Source organism: Salvelinus sp. IW2-2015, unplaced genomic scaffold (assembly GCF_002910315.2).
Source record: "Salvelinus sp. IW2-2015 unplaced genomic scaffold, ASM291031v2 Un_scaffold1978, whole genome shotgun sequence".
Classification (NCBI taxonomy): Eukaryota; Metazoa; Chordata; class Actinopteri; order Salmoniformes; family Salmonidae; genus Salvelinus; species Salvelinus sp. IW2-2015.
Window position 1 is genome coordinate 50438 of NW_019943329.1, and position 16464 is coordinate 66901.

General features: G+C 40.8%; 1 pseudogene; it reads left to right on the forward strand.

Annotated features, from left to right (window-relative positions):
• Positions 1 to 1141: 1141 nt before the first annotated feature.
• LOC112072602 (secretory carrier-associated membrane protein 5-like) lies at positions 1142 to 14518 on the forward strand (annotated as a pseudogene).
• The last annotated feature ends 1946 nt before the right edge of the window (positions 14519 to 16464 follow it).

A 16464-nucleotide genomic window follows, 5' to 3' on the forward strand; every position in this document is an offset into this window, starting at 1 on the left:
TGCTATCCAACACATCTACAGATTACACATCAATTCTAAGCTAAAACGTTGCACATTAATTATCCTACAATGTAAGGGAAAGGGCAGTTGGTATTGGGGGTTAATTGCCTTGCTCAAGGGTAGAACTGCAGATGTTTCCACCTTGCCAGCTTGGGGATTCGAACCAGCGACTTTTTGGTGATGGTATAACCTACAGTGCCTTCAGAAAGTATTCACACCCCTTGACTTTTTCCACATTTTGCTGTGTTTTAAAATGGATTTAATTGTATTTTTTTTAATCAAGGATCTACATAAAATACTCTCATGTCAAAGTGGAAGAAAATGTATTTACAAATGTTAGAATTTATGAAAAATAAAACACAAATTTATCTTGATTAGATAAGTATTCAACACAGAGTCAATACATGTTAGAATCACCTGGCAGCGATTACAGATGTGAGTCTTTCTGGGTATGTCTATAAGAGCTTTGCACACCTGGATTGTACAATATTTGCACATTATTCTTTTTTAAATTCTTCAAGCTCTGTCAAGTTGGTTGTTGATCATTGCTAGACAGCCATTTTCAAGTCTTGCCATAGATTTTCAAGATGATTTAAGTCAAAACTGTAACTAGCCCACTCAGGGCTTAATGAGCAACTGCAGTGTTTATTTGGCCTTGTGTTTTAGGTTATTGTCTTGTTGAAAGGTGAATTTGTCTCAAAGTGTCTGTTGGAAAGCAGACTGAACCAGGTTTTCCTCTAGGATTTTGCTGGTGTTTAGCTCTATTCAATTTATTTTATCCTTAAAAACAAAAACCACTGGGATGGTCGAGGAGGGCGTTCCTGCGAATTGACTTTTTCCACACTTGCTACTTAACTACATTTAAAACCATATACTTTTAGACTTTCACTCAAGTAGTATTTTACTGGGTACTTACACCTTTATTGGTCATATAAAACATTTTTACAGTAAGCTACAGTGTGGTTTAGAAAGAAACTCTGTACTTGCTAGTAAGCGGTTGGTCGGTTCTGGCCAGCAACAAATCCGTTTCCTCAAACCATTCCTAGTACAACCGGTACGTGCGTAAAAAGAGAGAGAGGAGAAACGTGACGTCACGTGATTGCGTTCTACTCCCAAGCTGTCGGTGGGTGAAGACATTTCTGATTTAGTCGAATGTAGAATTTTTCGGTCTCTCGAYTAATTTCACAAGCGCCTATTATTGTGTTTCGTGAAGAACATCGTCATAGAATGCAATTGACWGACGTTGCATAGTAACAGCATTGCTTGTTTGTGGGGGTAACAAAAGGAGGTAAGAAATAAAACCATTCTAACGAATCCATATCGTGTAAATAACACATTCATTCATTCTGTTTCAGTTACACGATTGAGCAAATTACAGATTTACAGAATGATCTGTGCATAAATAGAATGTAAATGCGGCAAGAAAGGTACAAACGTTTGACTTGTTTTATTGAGTCCAGCTGAAAAATACCTTATCATGTCGTAGGCTAGGCTCTACTTCTCTGAAGGGCGCTGCTTCTCCATTGACAGTAGTGTTCATCACGATGCAATTGTAGCATACAAACGGCGGCATACTGTATCCTGCCCATCCTTTAAAATGAATAACAAATCTGAATTGGAAGAAAAAAATACATATCATATTGCATAGATTCGTTGTTTCAAAACATCGTTTATTATCAGTACGGTGGTATTATTTGGTGCAAAAATATATGCTGGGAAAATGCCCTTCATCCATACAGACTCAACCTCTGTGATGGACATGACACATTTTGAATGGGACAAGTTTTTCCTAGCCACCGTGCTTCTACACCTGCATTGCTTGCTGTTTGGGGTTTTAGGCTGGGTTTCTGTACAGCACTTTGAGATATCAGCTGATGTAAGAAGGGCTATATAATTTGATTTGATTGATTTGATTTGACAAAATGTTATTTCAGTCGTCAAAATATGATTGAGATAGCTGCAAATATTCTTCATCACACTGTCAAGTTTTATTAAAACATTTTTTTAAATGATCTTATGTAGACTACAATGTACAGTGCATTCGGAAATTATTCAGTCCCCTTTACTCCTTCCACATTTTGTTATGTTTCTGACTTATTCTAAAATGGATTAAATAAATTGTATTCCTCATCAATCTACACACTACCCAATAATGACAAAGCGAAAACAGGTTTTTGTTTATCTTATTTACATAAGTATTCAGACCTTTTTGCTATGAGACTTGAGCTCAGGTGCATCCTGTTTCCATGAATCATCCTTGATGTTTCTACAACTTGGTACATTCTACAACCTGTGGTAAATTTAATTGATTGGACATGATTTGGAAAGGCACACACCTGTCTATAGAAGGTCTCACATGTCAGAGCAAAAACCAAGCCATGAGGTCRAAGGAATTGTCCGTAGAGCTCCGAGACAGGATTGTGTCGAGGCACAGATCTGGGGAAGGGCATCAAAACATTTCTGCAGCATTGAAGGTCCCCAAGAACACAGTGGCCTCATCATTCTTACATTGAAAAAGTTGAGCCACCAAGACTCTTCCTAGAGCTGGCCGCCCGGCCAAACTGAGCAATCGGGGGAGAAGGGCCTTRGTCAGGGAKGTGACCAAGAACCCGATGGTCACAGAGCTCTAGACTTCCTCTGTGGAGATGGGAGAACCTTCCAGAAAGACAAGCATCTCTGCAGCACTCCACCTATCAGGCCTTTATGGTAGAGTGGCCAGGCGGAAGCCACTCCTCCGTAAAAAGCACATGACAGCCCGCTTGGAGTTTGTCAAAAGACACCTAAAGACTCTCAGACCATGAGAAACAAGATTCTCTGGTCTGATGAAACCAAGATTGAACTCTTTGGCCTGAATGCCAAGCGCCACGTCTGTAGGAAACCTGGTACCATCCCTACGGTGAAGCATGGTGGAGAGTCAAGGACTGGGAGACTAGTCATGATCGAGGGAAAGATGAACGGAGCAAAGTACAGAGATCCTTGATGAAAACCTGCTCCAGAGCGCTCAGGACCTCAGACTGGGGCGAAGGTTCACCTTCCAACAGGACAACATAAGCACACAGCCAAGACAACGCAGGAGTAGCTTCGGGACAAGTCTCTGAATGTCCTTGAGTGGCCCAGCCAGAGCCCGGACTTGAACCCGATCGAACATCTCTGGAGAGACCTAAAAATAGCTGTGCAGCGACGCTCCTCATCCAACCTGACTGAGCTTGAGAGGGTCTGCAGAGAACAATGGGAGAAACTCCCCAAATACAGGTGGGCCAAGCTTGTAACGYCATACCCAAGAAGTCTCGAGGCTGTAATCTCTGCCAACGATGCTTCTACAAAGTAAAGGGTCTGAATACTAATGTAAATGTGATATTTCGKTTTTTTTCCTTCTGTTTTTGCTTTTTCATTATGGTGTATTGTGATGTCATTATGTGGTATTGTGTGTAGATTGATGAGGGGGGAAAAACAATTTCATCCATTTTTAGAATAAGGCTGTAACGTAACAAAATGTGAAAAAGTCAAGGGATTTGAGTACTTTCCGAATACACTATCTCTCCATTTAAAGTATGGGTCGTATTTTTAAAAGGCTTGTCATCATGCATCATTGAAGTAACATGTCACTGCATGAAAATGTACATTTACGGGTCGAACACTCCAGTGCAGAAGTCCGTAAAAACGTATTGTTTTCCCGCAAATTAGCAGGCACGTGTCCAACGTTGTTTGGTCCCGTAAATCTCCGATAACACTATACAGTATGTCCGTCAACGGTTCAGTGAATCGGTCCAGACACATCCACTTACCAGGACACATCTTGAAATTCCAGTGCCTTTGACATCAGTTGCAATACATCTCTGTCCACGTACGCCCACGTCTCTCCCATAAATGTCAGAAAATGGCCATGCGCTTGCTTAAGGTTGCACATGCTTACCCCCCCCACTGAAAGCTAATGCTAGTCATTGGTAGCTTGCCTGTGTAGCTGTCACTGGTATATATATTTTTTTTAACGATTCATTATTAAAATAATGAGTGAATTAGGACTGAACTAATGAATGGAATTACTTTTCATAATTTATCACACATCAGGGTTCCGACACCTTTTCAGAAATAAAATTCAAGCACCACTATCAAGGTTTTTCCAGCACCTCATGACATCGCTATACTAAAACAACTCTTAGTTTCTTCAATAAAACACACAAATACACTTCTTGAAGGATGACAATTCGTTTCAGTTAAGCAGGAGAAAGTGGGTAATAGCATCTGCATAGGCTCAACGGGGCCTGAAACTAAAGTAACCTCCATGGAGACTAGGCTAAACTGGATTACTCCTACCAGTACTCTGCTCGATTCTTTTAAAAACACTTTTTAAAATTCATCTTTGAATTTTGAATGAGGTACTTACCTGCTTACATGGGTTAAAGGGGGTATACCTCATATAGAGGAATATGAACGAGCCTATTCAACATTCAAGGATCAACAAAAGTGTTTTAAAAAATGTATTTTTTTTTAAACACACTACTGACAGGAGTCATCCAGCTTGGTCCAGGGTGAGCCTCCATTGGGGTAGCTATAGTGTTGATATGAGGGGTCTGTGGAATATAGGTTGCCTTGTTGAAAACTCCCCAGACATGATCCGTGTGGTGTGGTTCGCCAAGTAGCTCTGTTCCCTTTCCAAGTAGCTCTGTTCCCTCTCCAAGTGGCTCTGTTCCCTCTCCAAGTGGCTCTGTTCCCTCTCCAAGGGGCTCTGTTCCCTCTCCAAGGGGCTCTGTTCCCTCTCCAAGGGGCTCTGTTCCCTCTCCAAGGGGCTCTGTTCCCTCTCCAAGGGGCTCTGTTCCCTCTCCAAGGGGCTCTGTTCCCTCTCCAAGGGGCTCTGTTCCCTCTCCAAGGGGCTCTGTTCCCTCTCCAAGGGGCTCTGTTCCCTCTCCAAGGRGCTCTGTTCCCTCTCCAAGGGGCTCTGTTGTTCTTGACTAAGTTCAATGAGCACCTCACTCCGGAAGTAGGGGGGGCTTGACGAACCACACTGGTTTGCCGTTTTGCAGGCCATCCTCCTCATCGGTCCACATTAACTTCTCTCCAAATGTGTCTCATCCTCTGCAAGCACTCTCCACCGTGCATCTAGACCCAATAGAACACAGTAAGCAAATGCCTAAATCTCAAGTCATGCATATTCATATTCCCACTCTTCAGAGAGAATGCAAAAGTGTTATCTTTGTTGAATTGAGTTGTAACATTTACACAATCTCTAGAAGAATCTACTTTACTAGCTAATTGCCTYTGCAAAAATATATGTCGTACTAGGTATGATGCATCAGGGTTTGAACCGGGCTAGCTAGTTACCTAGCTAGTGTCAGCTAATTTATCAATAAAGATGGTGCTGTGCAAAACCACTATATATACACCCATGCATTGTATGGGCAACAACAGTTTGTACAATAGTACAAGAAAATTATAGGCCATTGTATTAAATGTAACAAAAACCCACAAACAGCTAGCCAACTAAAATATAAGCTAAAAGCCTAGCGCTGAGCTAGCTAATGTTAGCACTTAGTATGCAACGGTTAGATACAAATTTCATAAAGTAAACTTAGAAAATATCATTAGTGTTTGTATGTACATACATTATAACAGAAATTTWAAATAATCTGAGACGCCATCTTGTTCTCATTAATTTACAATACAGGGTTAGCCAGCTTAGTTTGGCTACACTCTTATGAATGAGAATCTCACTTGTTTTTCACTCGGTCAAAACACTTATTATACATAAAAAATACTAAACTCATCACAGGTTAGATAAACAATGGATACATGGAAAGTTGGCTTCTTTTCACTGGGCTTCTCTTCCAACACATGAGTTTGAGAGGTACGCGCCTGTGGCATTTTAGAATTTACTTTACGTGCACGGTCCGGATATTTCCAGAAACGTATTCATGCATAATTGGGAATYGACTATCACACAATTACCATATCACGGATGCGCAGAAGTCTACAGGAGTCCACAATCAAATTGGGAAATTCCCACCCACGACCGGGCACCTTAAATTTCACGGGAATACAGCAGATCCGATTTCACCCAGAATTGTTGCTTTTCATGCAGTGCTGCACATTACATTGTAATCTCATATTGTAGCAGTACGCCACCTCAGTAAACAATGGACCTGATCGGACAGCTCATAGCTTCTGCTCTTTTCTGTCCATAAAAAACAAATGGATTGGTGGAAGAGGCAGGGCAGGCCAGGAGCAAGGAAGGAAGGAGGGTGTGGTCAAGCAAGGCRTCCCCCGAGGCTAAATGCYCTACGGTTTTTATCAGAACAGGCGTAGATTAGTTTCAACGTTTTCTTTTCCCGACATATGTTTGTGGAGTTTAAAAAAATAAAGAATAAAAAACTTCATTAAAATTATAGCTCACAACTGTAGCAGTGGGGCTGGTGGGCCAGCTGTATATATTTGGTGTTATTTCACAGGTACCTCCTCATGCATTGGCCGCTCAATGTTTTTCATAGCCATATCGACATTTCATATGACTTAGGCAACAACATTGTATAGCCAATTTGTTTCTGGATTGAATCTGAAGGTAATTTATAGCTTTTATGATAGATAGCCAAAAACATATGATATTATACATTGATTAATACAACTTCATATTCTTTTCAGTTTTAATTTCCAAGGCAATTGGGTTTGGATCATATTTATTTTCGACTGGAGGGACAGATCCAATCGTAATGGCAGGTAGGTTATAACTGAATTGAATTATCTCATTCATACAATGATATCATCATAGTAGAGATATTTTGTTAGTGTGACTTCTGTGTGTATTGAATTATATATTTTTTAAAGGTATAGTTATTAGTTATAAGCATGTTATTATCATATAATTGTAGTATGAGTGCACATTGCTTAACAGTAATATTTTATTAATCAAGTACAAATGTTGTCTTGTACTTTAACCCAAAATATATATTGTTTTCATTCAAGATCTGACTATTAAAAGGGAATTACCAGTAACATCAACGTGATAGCTTTGTCCTTTTTTTCCCCCGCAGAAAACAATTTCCCTCCCCTGCCTCGCTTCATCCCCCTGAAGCCATGTTTCTATCAGGATTTTAACGAGATCCCAGATGTACACCGTTCCATGTGCAAGAAGCTGTACTACCTATGGATCTGTGAGTGTGGCTGATCTCAAATGGCACCCTTATTGCTTTGTCGTGCACTACTTTTAACCAGGGCACATAGGGTTTCTGGTCCAAACTAAGGGTTTCTGGTCCAAACTAAGGGTTTCTGGTCCAAACTAAGTGCTTCTGGTCCAAACTAAGTGCTTCTGGTCCAAACTAAGTGTCTTCTGGTCCAAACTAAGTGCTTCTGTCCAACTAAGTTGCTCTGGTCCAACCTAAGTGCTTCTGGTCCAAACTAAGTGCTTCTGGTCCAGACTAAGTGCTTCTGGTCCAGACTAAGTGCTATCTGGTCCAGAACTAAGTGCTTCTGGTCCAGACTAAGTGCTTCTGGTCCAGACTAAGTGCTTCTTGGTCCAAAACTAAGTGCTTCTGCGTCCAAACTAAGTAGTGTACATATATAGGGAACAGGGTGACATTTGGAAGAACCCTGTGATTAGAGACTGAGGCATCTGGGCTGGTTTCCCAGACATAGATATAGCAAAACTAGTTCTTATATGCCATTTTCCGTTGAGAATGCTTTTAGGTCCGGTCCTGAACTTGGCTGAATTTGGGTGTGGGAAACCAGCTTCAAATGTTCAAAAGGTAGTCTTTATATTTAAAATACCATCATGTATCACAGCTAATATTCTTCAAAAAGATGCCGGTAGAAAATTAGAGGTGCCGGTACATACTCTGTACCGGGCACCACTGGCTCACTCTTAACAAATCCATTTACATACTGTATTTAATGTGTAGATCACTAAAGTGGACGACATACCGGTAAACTGTTAAGTGTCTCATCTGCTACTGTTTGGCCTTCCTTTTTAACATCACCTGTGTGTGTTTGTGTTTTGTACCCAAAATAATATGGGGAAACACGGGTATACAGTAGCAGGAAGGCTGGTATAGCTGGTTTGTGACATTTAGGCATCCATCCAATAATAATGTTTTGTATTTTTTCATCACAATCATATTCCACTAGTTTAAAGCCTCCCATCTCTATACCATTAACCTGACAACAATAACTGAACATGAAGCTAATAGTTCAATCGTAAGCTTTTATATATGGATGATTGTATACCTTTTTCATTTGTAATTTTCATTTCATTATCACTCAGGCCGGGGGGGAATATAAAAGTAAGTCTAAATATAGAAATAGGTAATGATTAGTTTGTGCCTCTCAGCCTACTAGTCAGTGTATTATGTGTTGAATGGATAGCTGATTGCTTTAGTTGTAGAAAGTCCCAAATGATACCCCCTGTATTGTTATTTATTGACTTGCCTCGTTAATAAAGGTTAAATAAAGGTTAAAAAAAAACATTTTAAGAAGCAGACCATAACTTGGTCATAGAGATCTTTCCTTTATATCTCAGATTCTAAACCATAAAGCTACTGTTACTGTCTCTGTAGACTCCCATACATAAAGTTACCGTTACTGGCTCTGTAGACTCCCATACATAAAGCTACTGGCTCTGTAGACTCCCATACATAAAGCTACTGGCTCTGTAGACTCCCATACATAAAGCTACCGTTACTGGCTCTGTAGACTCCCATACATAAAGCTACCGTTACTGGCTCTGTAGACTCCCATACATAAAGCTACTGGCTCTGTAGACTCCCATACATAAGGTTACCGTTACTGTCTCTGTAGACTCCCATACATAAAGCTACTGGCTCTGTAGATTCCCATACATAAAGGTACTGGCTCTGTAGACTCCCATACATAAAGTTACCATTAATGTCTCTGCAGACTCCCATACAAATCTGAAGTAACCAATTAAACTTTACTTTGCTAGATTAATCATCCAATAACAGACCGTGCTGTTTGTTTTCCAGTTCCATTGCATGCTCTAATGAACATGACCAATGCTGCAGCAGTTCAAATAATGCAAGGTCGACCATTTAATATAGTTATTTAACCTTTTTTCCCCCACCGGTTATTGTTACAGTTAACAGTGCCACCTTGGCGGTCAATCTGATTGGCTGCCTGGCGTGGATGTGCGGCGGGGGCGGAGCCACTAACTTTGGCATGGCCATTCTGTGGCTCATCCTGTTCACCCCCTGTTCCTACGTGTGCTGGTTCAGACCCATCTACAAGGCCTTCAAGTAAGTACATCCTTCTTTCTGACACTTGGGGTGCGTTCAGTTCGGTTCAACATTTTGCCAAAGTTTGGTCGTTCAGTAACAGTACCGATTCCGTTGAAATAAATGTTGAACACCGTTCTGTCTTACTCAACGCACGCACCCTTATGTTATGTTATACTGTCATGGATGAGGCAGAGAGAAGTGAGTCAAGTTAACGTACAGTACATGTTTAATGAGAAGGTGATGGGGCAACAAGCATAGCTCATACATCTGGATTCCACTTTTGACCCTGTGTTACGTTATCATGGGCAGAGAGGACGTCAGTCAAGGTACAGTAAACCATTTCCACAGTAGCKTAAATCCTGGATTTCTGACTAGATTTACTTCTCTTCTCCCCCCCCTTTTAGGACTGACAGCTCGTTCAACTTCATGGCGTTCTTCTTCGTGTTCATGGCCCAGGTGGTGATCAGCATCATTCAGTGTATAGGCATCCCAGGCTGGGGCGTCTGGTAAGGATGGAGCCTGGTTCAGTCTGATGAAGGCCACCGACGTAGGGCTGGGCGATATGGGCAAAATATCATATATGGTATTTTTTTAAACATTTTGACGGTATTTGACGGTATTTTATGTTTTTGATTAATAAAAGTTCTAAATTTGCTTTATGAGTAGTCGTGGCCCTACAGTGGCAACACACATATTCTAAATTATTTCAATGGGTCTTTCTCCATTCTGATTGTTTTATACTGTTCAATTCAACTTCAACCTAAAATAATTTCCTACAACCAAATGTTGAAATTGTGATTTAGATCAAAACACTTGGGTGAACTTCTGGAATCATGGAAATAGAATGTTTATTATAATTCTATAGTTAGAATATAAATAATAGTGGGCACTTTGAATACAGTGTTGTTTGACATGACAACGAATGAAAATGCCATGGATTAGTTATTATGACAGGGTAGGAACCAAAGTGATGTTCCGTGTTTTGTGAACGCTGCGTGTAACACATCCGGTGTCAGGATAAATAAAATGCAAGGTCTGCTAACTTTCTTTAATTATGTTTAATTACCGCAAACAATGAATGGCAAATGCAATTTTTGTATATACGGGTTCGCTGTTTCACCGCGCAGGATGAACAGAGAACTGGCAAGAAGTACGTAAACAGCTGTTCTTATACCGTGATGACGTCGTTTCAACGCGTCTGTTAGCCTATCACAGTAGAGGCTGGGCTTGGTTTAGACTTTGCCCCCCTTTGCTGGCCCCTTGGCGCGTTCCTTTGTCCACATCTGGTTGCTGGGTAGATTAGCTCCGTCTTGGGTCTGTCGATTCTACACTAAAACAGTTCCTAATATGGTATTGTCCAGTATTCTAACCTCCTCGTTGGTCTAGAGAGATGCACCCCTCCCCTCTCCAGACTGTCCACAACTTTTATGGCCTGTGTTGGTCAGTCCTTTCACCTACACACCCACACCCCTCTGTATAGTTTGTGTATGTGTGTAACAAAACAATATTCCTCTTCAACCAATATGCTAACAGGCTATTATGCTTAAACATAAATCCTAACAGTTTTCTAGGGGACCCTATAATCTTTGGCTACATTAAATCTTTATTCATATAGCCAACATATTCATGCTTTTCCTATTCCTCTTTGAATTAGAAAACAAACAACATGCTGATTTAAGCCTTCATCAGTACTGGTATCAGGTTGTATTAGCTAGCTACGTTTGCTCTGACTCAGTACTTGTATTAGGATTAGCATTAGTGGCTAACACGATTTAGCTTAACTTGCTAATAAAATACCAACTAGCTGTTTGCAGATGTAAGAAACACAAACTAATATTATAATTATAGAACGCTTGTGGATTTATATTAAGATCAAATTGGTAACAACATTGTTGCATTGACATTTTACATTTAAGTCATTTAGCAGACGCTCTTATCCAGAGCGACTTACAAATTGGAAAGTTCATACATATTCATCCTGGTCCCCCCGTGGGGAATGAACCCACAACCCTGGCGTTGCAAGCGCCATGCTCTACCAACTGAGCCACACGGGACCTGGTCACGGGATTGATCATGCAGACTGAACGACAGTGTCTCGTGGTCAAGCAACAACAAATGTTCTCTGAGTGACGGGGGGTGGGACTAGGTCTGTGTGGAAGCGGCGTGGAGAGAGAGAGAGGAGGGGAGGGATGACTCAAGTAGCGGAGTAAACTATAAAAATGAACGTTACACACGGCGTATCACAYTTTAACAAACCAAACATTCAAATACCGTTATAGAAGTTAAAGTAAAACCCAAACCGGTCCATGCATCAATACCGGTGTATATAGGAAAATACAGTATACCGTCTAGCCCTACACTGGTGGTCAAAACGTCAGTGAAAAAAAACTTGGAATAGCCTATTAAAACACCAGCGTTTTAAATTGTTGGCGAAAGTCGTGCCCATTGGCTGTAAAAGGAATGGCCTTTGAGTCTGGTCCCTGGTTTCTTCCTTCTAGGGAGCTTTTCCTTGCCAATGTCGCTGCTCTTTAATGGGGTCTAGGCTGGGTTACTGTTAACCATTTTGTGACAACAGTTGATGTAAAAAGGGCTAAACTATTTGATTGATTGACCTGGTTGTCGGCCATTGGCCTACAGTTTAATAGTATTGTTAGCATTAGGGAACCCTGCCGTAGAACAGTCCTCCACGTTTTTCTTCTTCTCCTTCTTTCCTCCAGTGGCTGGCTGGCTACCATCACCTTCTTTAGCACCAATATAGGCTCTGCTGTTGTCATGCTGATCCCCACCATCATGTTCACTGCCATGGCTGTCCTCTCCTTCACCGGGCTCACCAAGGTACAATATACACTTCAGCACAACCGAGCACTTTTCTCACTCTGACTACAGTATAATGCAACTCTAGTAACTATGTGAAATGTGTGGATCGTGTTACTGTATGTCAGGGTTTCCCAACTGGTGGCCTTGCGGGACAAATTTTTTATTGGTCCCCCAAGTTTTTTCTGAGCCAAAAWATTTGATACAATTATTATTATTWTTTTGTCATTGGACATAAAAGACTAAAAACACCAGCAAATCAGCTCCAAGTGATTTTAAAATTTAGGAAATCTGTAACAAAGTATTCCCACGCATAATAGAGATATACTGTATTTGATTGTATACACATGTAAGTATTGATTATGTTTTAGTCATATTATATCTGTTTGGCCTTCTTGTGGTCAATTTGCAGTCTACTAATTATTTGCAATTATGTTCCKKGCCCTCTGACCATGCGCKCTAGAAAAAAAKCTGATGAGCTGCTATAGTAWCAGGAGATCAGATCTTATTTAGAGTAAAGACAGTATTTATTTCTTGGCGACCTTAGTTTGACTTGGCTGTAATATGACTCACAAAGTCTCAGGGACTGGCGGTTAAAAATCATCCCTTTTGCGAACTCGGGCACATTTAACCCCTCATTGATGTTTGAACACTGAAATGTTAGTTAATATGCCCCAGATAAAAAAATGAATCCATAATTATCTCTGACTCATGCAGGTCCACAACTAGAGACGATGAGATATATTTTTTGTTGTTGCCTGATCTGACTTTTTTTACCTTTTTTTTGTTTGACAAGCAGTAATATGAATCTCTAACATCATCTCAATCTCTCCCTGACTCTCTCCAGGGTACACAACATGTACCGTGACACTGGGGCCAGTATCATATACAGTCTGGTCCAAAAGTATTGGCATTTATATGGTCAAATTATATGAAAATAGAGGTCTTTGGCCACACACACACACCAGTGGTGGGGAAGAAAATACCCTCTATGTACTGTAAAATAAGGTAATGAATCTTTGCTGTTATGGGGCTATTTTATTTATATTATATATTATTATATTTTATTTATATTATATATTATTATATTTTATTTATATTATATATTATTATATTTTATTTATATTATATATTATTATATTTTATTTATATTATATATTATTATATTTTATTTTGCTTCCGTCCTGGGGCTCAGGTTAAGGTCGACGGCATCATGAACTTTACACAGTATTAGGACATTTAAAAACCCTGGTTGCCTTTTGCTAGGAGGTTGAAACTTGGCCACAAGTGGATCTTCCAGTAAGACAATAACCCCAAGCACACATCAAGATCCACAAAGAAATGGTTAATTGACCACAAAATCAACATTTTGCAATAACCATCTCAGCCTCCCAGCCATGATTGAACCCCATTGAAAACAGGTGGTTTGAATTAAAGAGGGCAGTCCATAAGCGCAGACAAAGGATATCAAGGATCTGGAAAGATTATGTATGGAAGAATGGTCTAAACGGTCTCCCAATGTGTTCTCCAACTCATAAAACATTTTAGAAAAAGTGCAGTGTTGTTATCTTACCAAGGGGAGGGTACAGGGGTGGCAATGTTTTTGCCCTATTTTTTTATTTAATTAATTTTTTCTGTTTTGTTGTTTAACTAGTTAAACAAAATCTATTTCTCTGAGCAATTGTATAAAATGAGTTTCCATTTTTTATTTTTATTTTTTTTTGCATACAACATAGCTCAGTATTGTCATTATTTAGTTTATAGTTTTTTTCTCATCTTTATCGAGGGTGCCAATAATTTTGGACCTGACTGTGTGTCTGTATGTCTCTCACACTTTCTCTCTCTCCACGTGCAAAACATGTACCGTTACACCGAGGGACAGTCCTCTTTCTCTCTGTTCTCTGTTTGACTTTCTTGCTCGCTCTCTCAATTCAGTTCAATTGAAAGGGCTTTATTGGCATGGGACACGTGTTTACATTGCCAAAGCAAGTGAAATAAACAAAAGTGAGAAGACACACAACATCAACAAAAAATATGTTTTTCTCTAGGAGAGAAAAGACCGTATTCATTCTCAAGACCTCTGTATGACTTGCAGTAATATAACTCACACATCATGTCTCCCTGACAACATGTACAGTGGCACCGGGCCAGTATTCTGTATGTCTCTCTCACACACTAGCTACAGTAATATAACTCAATCTAATACCATCTCTCTGACTCTCTCCAGGTGCACAACATGTACCGTGGCACTGGGGGCAGTATGAGTAAAGCCCAGGAGGAGTGGACCACCGGGCCTGGAGAACCCTCACGTCCAGCAGGCAGCCAGCAGGCTGCTGTGGGGGTGGCGCAGGGACCATGCAGCAGCAACAACCCCAGTACTCACAGGCACCCACCTACAACTACGACGAACCGGGCATGTAGGGCAGGGTGGAGGAGAGTGTCAGGGTGGGAGATGGGGAGTGTGAGAGGGGGTTGAGATATAGCCAGGGTGGAGGGGAGGGTGAGATTAGCCAGGGTGGAGAGAGGGTGAGGAGATATAGCCAGGGTGGAGGAGAGGGTGAGAGGGGAGGAGATATAGCCTGGATGGAGAAGAGGGGAGAAGATATAGCCAGGGTGGAGGAGAGGGTGGGAGATATAGCCAGGGTGGAGGAGAGGGTGAGAGGGGGAGGATATATGCCTGGGTGGAGAGGGTGGAGGAGATATAGCCTGAGATGGAGGAGAGGGGGAGGAGATATAGCCAGGGTGGAGGAGAGTGGGAGGAGATATAACCAGGGTGGAGACAGAGGGTAGGGTGGAGGAGAGGGTGAGAGGGGGAGGAGATATAGCCAGGGTGGAGGAGAGGGTGAGAGGGGGAGGAGATATAGCCAGGGTGGAGGAGAGGGTGAGAGGGAGGTGAGATCTAGCCAGGGTGCCAGTCTATTTCTCGTCAACTCCTTATGGAATTGTCAATTGGCATGAGAGATAAAACGGAGCCACACAGGGTAGGTGAGGCACAGACCGAGAGATGAAAAGGGATGATCATCAAATGAGAACAAAATTCACAATTTAGGGTGCAATTCAGAATATGATGTAATGTTTTGATTTTGCTTCAAAAGGTTCCCCTAAGCGTAGGAATATTATGTTTTACTGAACTCCCACATCTATCCCCTAGGATGGACCAACACTTCAACCATGCACATAGTTATTATCACACATTGTCCACGCTAGCTGAATTTCGCTGCTWCCATGTGCCAGACAGACACTTGCACTGCCCCGTAATTCTGATTCGCTTTGAATAAAAGATTATAACACAGTCTTACTAGAGCCAATGCCATGTTTCAGAAAATATTATGGTTTTAGTGAGTGATCTCTCATTGCTTTTGGAAAGATGTTTTATTTTATGGAAGGAGCTTAGCAGAAACTAGTAGGATTGTGATGTCTTGTTTTTGAGAAACAGTYTATACTTGTTTTTGCAGKGCTGTATTATTATAAAGGATACAGTCTGGCCACGTGGACATGACAAAAAAATGCAGGAAAATCTTATTTTAATCGTATTTTTTAAAAACGATTAGCGCAATTTTGTCCATGTTGAATTTTATTTAGATTCTCAGGAAAGGTGTGATATCCATCTACCTTGTTTTAGACATAGAAATGGATAAAAATACAATAGAAGTCTATTTCTAGTCTGTGTGTTTAGATCTTACCTAGTTGCTGGATAGGTAATAGCTACATGTCAGTCTTTGGCTAGCATTGSCTAGAGTGGAAATACCAGACTGCTGTTGGCTTCTTCATCTCCAGTCACAAGTCATAGCAAAGCCATGTTAGAAGTGTCTACTAGTTCCTTACCATTTTACATTTCAGGTTACGGGGAGTGTTTTTTTTTTAACAGTCATTATGCTATTGACTATCAGTAAAACAAAGAATAGGTGTTTGATAATAACAAGTCATTTAAAACACACACGTACAGTGTTCAGGTTTGCATAGGATGGAACATTCCAAGTAAGTATGGCAACTAACCCAGTTAAGAATTAAGTTGTAAATGTAGTCTTCCCCATTTTGAAGATATTGTATTTGCTGTTAGTAGATGTTATGAACGTTTATTCCCATTGGTCAATCCTCTCACTAATCCTAAAGTGAACCCTGTGAAGAGAATGCAACAACAACAAAGAAATGACCCTATTACCCAGGGGGCAAAGTTGGTTGTAATGGTGTCATCGGTGACGTCATAACAATCCGTTTTTGCTCTGGGTAATGGTGGATTGTAACCTTGACGAGCGAAAGCAAAATGTGGTTGTCAACGTTAGTACATGAGTGTGGTTATGACTAGAGGGAGTACAGCTACGACCGGAAGGGACTTTTCGTTGCAGGTTAGGAGAGCATTTTAGCTAATCCTAACCCTTTTCCTCCTTAACCATAACCTAAGTCTCCTAACCTGCTGTGTAAATTAACCTAA